The following is a 6,687-nucleotide window of genomic DNA, read 5'->3' as shown; positions in this document are numbered from 1 at the left end:
ACCAGACTCCTCTGAGAAGGGAAAGCTGATACACGGTGTGATGTCACAGGACCAGACAAGCCACACCTCTGCCCTGGCCCCACAAGGGGCAGCTCTTGAGGGTTAGGAAGGAAAGCAGTTTGCAGCTTAGAACCCAATGGCCACTGTGGCATCTTAACCTTCCTCCAGGTCTCTGGGCTGCTCTGGGCACACATGTACTCATATGCTATGAACTACGAAACATCCCATCTTCTCAAAATCTGAGCAGCAACTTCCCTCTTACAGGGAAGACTTCCCCAAGGTCAGATGTAAGGGTATAGTGGAAAGACCTCCTCCTTTTCAGTCTGTGCCAACTAGATACTTAGTGGATGTTTGTGGAGTGAGGAATTGACTGAAGAATTGACACTCCTTACCCCCGCAGAACATGTCACAGCCAAGAAAGTGTCTTCTATTCTCTGACCTAGACAGAACATCCTCCCTCCAGTTCATGAAAAGCTGGCATGAAGAAAATAGGTAACAGGGTGGCTATACGAGCCAGGCAGTCCCAGGGTTTGGTCTGTGTTCCGCCACTTACCAATCTGCACTCCTCAGAATATCACGTCTCCTCCCTCTGTACCTTCTCCTTCTGTAAGTTGGGTACAGCAGTGATTCCTACTTCATAGCTAAGTGGATTAAATCAACCACACGTGCAAAAGGATCAGAGCAGAGCCTGGTACACAGCAGCTGCTATGCAGACTGAAAAAGATTTAATAAAATTAGAATAGAAAGCATATTAACTCTCCCATCTCTGCTGTATGCCTGTCAACCTGTGCTTTTCCTGCTCCTGCGTGATTTTATCTTTTCTTCTTTTTTTTAGATTTATTTACTTTCTCTGTATGAGTGTTTTGCTCACATCATATGCATGCCTAGTGCTGAGGAGGTCAGAAGAAAGTGTAAGATCTCCTGGAACTAGAGTTATGGATGGTTGTGAGCTGCCATGTGGGGGCTGGGAATCAAACCCAGAAACTCTCTGTAGGAACAAGTGCTTGTAATCACGAAGCTACCTTTCCAGGACGCTACGTTGTTTTTAAAGACAGACTCTCTACTTATTTACAGTTATGTGTTTATTTATTTGTATGTGTTTGGCAGGGGGTTGAGGGTGTCATGATACACACATGAAGGTCAGAGGACAACTTCTAGGAGTCAGTTTTCTTCTTCTAACCATGTGGATCCCAGGGCCTGAACTCAGTCATCAGGCTTAGAGGCATACACTTTTACCTACTGAGTCACATCACTAGCCTTTGAGGCAGGTAGGTTCCTTAAGTTTGTTCTCAAAAAACCAAAATAATAATAATAATAATAATAATAATAATAATAATAATAATAATAAATAAATAAATAAATAAATAAATAAATAAATAAATAAATAAATGTTGGGTTGATCAGTAACACAGACCAGAGTAGCATCATGCTCTTAGAAGGCCAGTTGATTGGGGCTCTATCCATTCTGGAAGGAACAGAAACTTATACTGATAGGAATAGACATATTCCAGTTACAGCTTTGCCCATCCCTCCTAAGGGAATTAGCTAGCACCATTGATTGGAGGCTCACACAGAGCATTTGATCCACCAATGTGGAGTTTTATATAGTGTTTGTTGTGTCCCACCAATGGGCCTGATCAGCAGAAGGGATGCAAGCATGAGCCCACGACATGGGACTCATTGATTGGATCACACACTCTAGCACCAGGAACTATCAGCCTGATAGAGCAATAGATGACCTGTGGCAGGCATGACTGAATCACTAGAGAGGAGGTGATCTTTTATGAGAATGAGGCACCGTGTTCTTGCGTATGAGTTCTTAACTGAAGGCACTTTTGTCCTCTAGGTCATATGTAGCACCGTCAGAGAGGAGTGAGAGAGAGGATGGTGTTTCAAATCAGGTGTCAAAGACGCCTCATTGAGAAGATGACACGTGAGAAAAATCATGGTGAGAGAGTCAAACAGCTGTGTGATTGGAAATAATATAGGAGAAGGGCAGAGCACGAACACAGATCGAAGGCAGGGGCCAGCGTGTTTCAACATCCAGCTGGGAGAAGCGAGAAGCGGAATACACAGACAAGAACTGAAATTGGAGAGGGACTACAGGAGTGAAGGGTCGGGTTACAGAGGACACTGGGGCCCATTTTAAGGATGCTAGTGTCCCCCAAATCATAACCCTAGAATGATTACATGTTTGAACAGTGGGTCCTCAGCTGGCAGCACTGTTTTGGAAAGTTGCAGACCTTTAGAGGGTGCCTAGCTGGAATAAGTGGGTCACTGTGGGGCGTGGGCACTGAGGGGTAGAGGCAGGCTCTGCTTCAGTCTTTGCACTTCTCGTTCTGCTGAGCCAGAAGAAGCTATGACCCAAGTCCCTTCTACCATGGACAGAGCCATCCACCATGCCTTCCTTGTCTCCTTAAACTGTATGCCCAAATAAATCTATTTTTTATTATAATATAATATTTTTGTTTTATTAAAGTGGTGAAGAAAAAAATTAATGCAGTGGCTTTTTAAGCCCTTGACGCTCTGGTGCTTCTTCTCACCCTAGAATACTGTACTATAACTGCTGTAGCTCTATCTTTGTTTCCCACTTTAATGTTAATATCATATGGACACACTGTGATGGTTTTGATACATTGTGAAGAGACAGATAAAAATAAGGAAGTCAAGACACTTGGCCAGACTTCACCCAGACCATAACAAACTTTAGGAACTGGACACTGTCCAGGATACAGTCCAGTTGCTGCTATTGCTGTTGGTGTTGCTCTTCTTTTCCTCTTCTTCCTCCTCCTTCTTCTCTCCAAGACAAGGTTTCTCTGTGAAGCCTTGGTTGTCCTTGTCTCTTTGTAGACAAGGCTGGCCTTGAACTCAGAGATCCACCTGCCTCTACTTCCTAAGTGCTGGGATCAAAGGCATGCGGCACCATACTGGGCTATCGTCTAGTTCTTTAAAGAAGGTAGTTTCCTGGCTGCCTTTTCTGTGGTTCCACCATGATGATCACTAAGTATTCTGTCTTTGCTTCTTAAATTTTTATTTACGATTGAGCCAGGCGTGGTAGCACACACAGAGGCAGAGGCAGGTGACTCTCTGAGAGTTCAAGGCCAGCCTGGTCTACAAAGCAAGTTCAGGACAGCCAAGGCTACACAAAGAAACCCTGTCTCGCAAAACCAAAAAAGAAAAAAAAAAAAGGTTTATTTTTCTTTATATAATATATGTAAGTGTTTGCCCTGCATACATTTATGTATTCCATGTGCATGTCTGGTACCTATGGAGGCCAAAGGAAAGCATGGGATCCCCTAGAACTGAAGCTATAGATGGTTATAGGCCACCGTGTAGGTGTTGGGAACCGAACCCAGGTCCTCTGCAAAAGCAAGAACTACTTTTACCCACAAAGTCATCTCTCCAGTCCCCCCTTGAAATAGTATATGCCATTAACCCTTTCATGGGCCCTTGGGTAAGCCAAAAAGTTGGCTGTCTTTGGGTCAGCTCTGGTGCCCATCCCTGATCCAGTTCGGTGTAGCCAGGGAGGTAAAATCGCTTGATAGTAAACAGAGTTTTCTATACATAAGAAAGCACTTAGGATCCTTCTCTTGGCGGGAGCTGTAGTGGTTGTAATTACGCAGGGCCTTATAGATTCCTCTTTAGTACAGCGATTGGCCAATGGGAAATACCAATAAATCAATCAATCTTATCAAAAGCACAAAGCCTGACACAGAGTGGACATGGTGATTATTTTGGGAGAGAAAGCCATTGTATTCAGCAACATAGCACAGAAGGAAGCAGTCTGTAGCATGGCTGTGCATGCTGATCCATGCATTTGACTGCCTGAGTTCAAGTTCCAGCTCTGCTAAGTAGCAACCATATGATCTGAAGCAAGCTACTTACCTGCGAAACTTAGTTCCAGCCTATGTCAAGTGAGGCCACAGATAACCCAGTGTCTGAAGGATGCTGGGGTTGTTATGGGACAATAGATGTAAAATGCTTGGCTACACTATAGCACTGTGGTGTCCCGACAGATGGCAAAGCTGTCACTGTTACTCTGTGAGACTCAAGCTGATGAGTATGAAGCCCTGAATATCAAAGTCGCTCTGGGAGGCAGAAGTCATGTGTTACCTCAACTGAGTGGTCCTGCTGTGCAATAATCTTAAAGACACGCTAATTCTGAGCCTGGCAGGCTCATGAACAGCTAGCGCGATCTGCTGCCAAAATATTGGCTATCTTTGGGTCAGGTCAGATGCCCACCCCTGGTCCAGTTAGCTGTGGTCAGGGTGATCCTACCAGATGACAGGTAGCCTGGAGTTTATGGGTCAATCAGAAAACTGTTGCTGGCTTTAGTGAAGGGGAGGATATATTGAAAACGGTTCTGGACTGGTGGTAAACATATTAGCTATATTGGGCAAGCTGAACGCTATTCCTTCTATCTCTTGAAGTGAAGGGGACTCCAGACAGACTGAGAATGAGACAGACAGACATACACACACACACACACACACACACACACACACACTATACACATACAGAGTTGGGAAGGGAGGAAGGAAAGAAGGAAGGGATGGAGAACATCAGTCAGAGTCACAGATTTTGTAAGCTACATACCTCAGTGTGCATCACAGCCAATCAGCATATCCAGCAGAGAGAAGCCAATCTGGTCACCACCTCGAAGCACACAAGAGTCAGTAAAGACGGTGGAGATGCAGACCGATGTCCATGCATTTGTGTGGATGTAGACAGGTAACAAGTTGAGGGACTCGTTTAGGGCAGGAGCAAGGCCTAACCCTGCCTCCTTGAGCCTCTCTCTAGGCCAGCGGACAGCCTGTGACTGTGAGCAGGCGGAAGGTGATGCTTTCTTTTGGAACCTACTTAAAAGGAGGGGTTCCTAGTGAAGAAGATGATGGAACAGTTTGGAGAGGCCACCTTGGCTTTGGGGGTACATTGAGGAGGCAGGGGGATGATGGGCAGGGAGAAAGAATAGACCGGACAGAGGGAGGGTGGTGTCCTGCTTGCAGCAGGCCCTCAGCAGACAGGGCCAAAAGCAAGGACAGTGGTGTGGTATTCTGTGCTGTGGGCAGGAGCCTGGAGAGCTTTCCCTTGATGCTTTCCGGGGATGATGGCTGAGCCTCTGCGTCCATATCCATTGTTCCCTGTTCCCCCAGGGTGCTCTCTTCTACAAAGCCTTCCAGCCTACTTGGTGATCTCGGAAGTCCACATCGCAGCGCCGGCTCCCTCTCTTTGCCTAGCTTGTACAGTTTGAGACACTCTTGTCAAAGGAAACGTTGCTACTCATGGGACTGAGAATTTCCTTGGAGGAAATGGTAGTGAGCCAGGCACCACCAGGGGGCACCAGGACCTGTAGGCACCAGGGGCCAAGAGAGAGGAAGCCTCCAGCCTCTGGACTAGGTGCAAGACTAGGCTGAGTCTCCTGCAGCAGCTCCCTCACGCAAAGCCTTGGTGCCACAGAGAGGGAGAACATATTGCTGGCTTATCTAATGAGAAATGAGATGACTGGGCCAAAGAGCCCTATTTCTGTCCAGCCCTACACTACCTGCCATAAAATTAAATGATCACAATGAGTACATTAATTACCTGACACGAATGCTTTAACATAACAAAATTATTAGCCATTCTAGATTTAGTGTTTGTACAGCACTTTATATTTGTAAGGGCATTGTAATAACTTACCCTGCTGAGGGTGCATTCTGGGCCCTGAATGACATCCAGAAGGGTTTCTTCTGGCCAGCCAGCTGTCTGGCCCCTGCCACAGCTGGCTCCCCCAACCCCCACCTCTTCTTGCAGGCACCGACTGCTCCTCTTCTGCTCCAGCTGCCGCCTGCCAGCCCCTCATGGAAGACCTTCATCTGCTCATGAATCCCTTTTCTCTCAGAGAGCCCCAGGCCCAGGTTATCTACCTGATCCAGAACGCAAGGACTCAAGTATGCTGGGTGGGGGTTGGGGGGGCTGACCTGGGGCCCATCAAGTCCCTCTCCACTCCTGCCATCTGAATGTGCAATGGGGCGGTACCGTAGCAGAAGTCTTAAGTCTGGGGCCGAGTGCTGCTCAGAAACATACTGTGCTCTGCAGAAGCTTCCCTGCTCCTCCCACGGCAGAGCAAGGCCCTGGGCCTTTGATGAGCACGGCATTGATGAGACTCGCCACCATGCAGATTCCATTCCAGAGTGGACAGGGAAGCATAGGAGACCTCACTAGTAAAACATGTTGCAGTTGGCTTGAATGTGAAATCTGCTTCCCGGGCAGAGAGATCAAAAGCTTGAGTTGATGGATGTCTGTGTACCCAGCTCTCCTTGCTTGCTTTCATCTTCCTTCCAGAAAGAGGAGTAAACATTCAGCCAGTGAGCACGGCAGGTGTGCCCTTAAGGAGTGGGAAGAAATCTCAACGAAAGCAGACAGGACCACCAAGGAAGGTGTCTGTGGGGATCCCAAGGGCCTTGAGGAGGATCAAAATGAAGGGCACTTGAAGAAGCAGTTCAGAGTTTCTGTGTAAGGTCTTTAGGGGAGAAGCAATTTGGCTGAAAGGCAGCTGGGGAGACGACAGTATTTGTATAGCCTGTAGGACACAGATCAGTAAAGTTCCCTAATGCGCTCTGAAACAGGCTGCGTGACAACCGAGGATGCGGCGGCGAAGAGCAGAGCTCTGGAGCAGGACCGCCTGGGTTCGGACGCTAGTTCACC

This window comes from Psammomys obesus, unplaced genomic scaffold, assembly GCF_907164565.1.
Source record: "Psammomys obesus unplaced genomic scaffold, mPsaObe1.curated_primary_1811, whole genome shotgun sequence".
NCBI lineage: Eukaryota > Metazoa > Chordata > Mammalia > Rodentia > Muridae > Psammomys > Psammomys obesus.
This window is presented reverse-complemented; position numbering follows the sequence as displayed.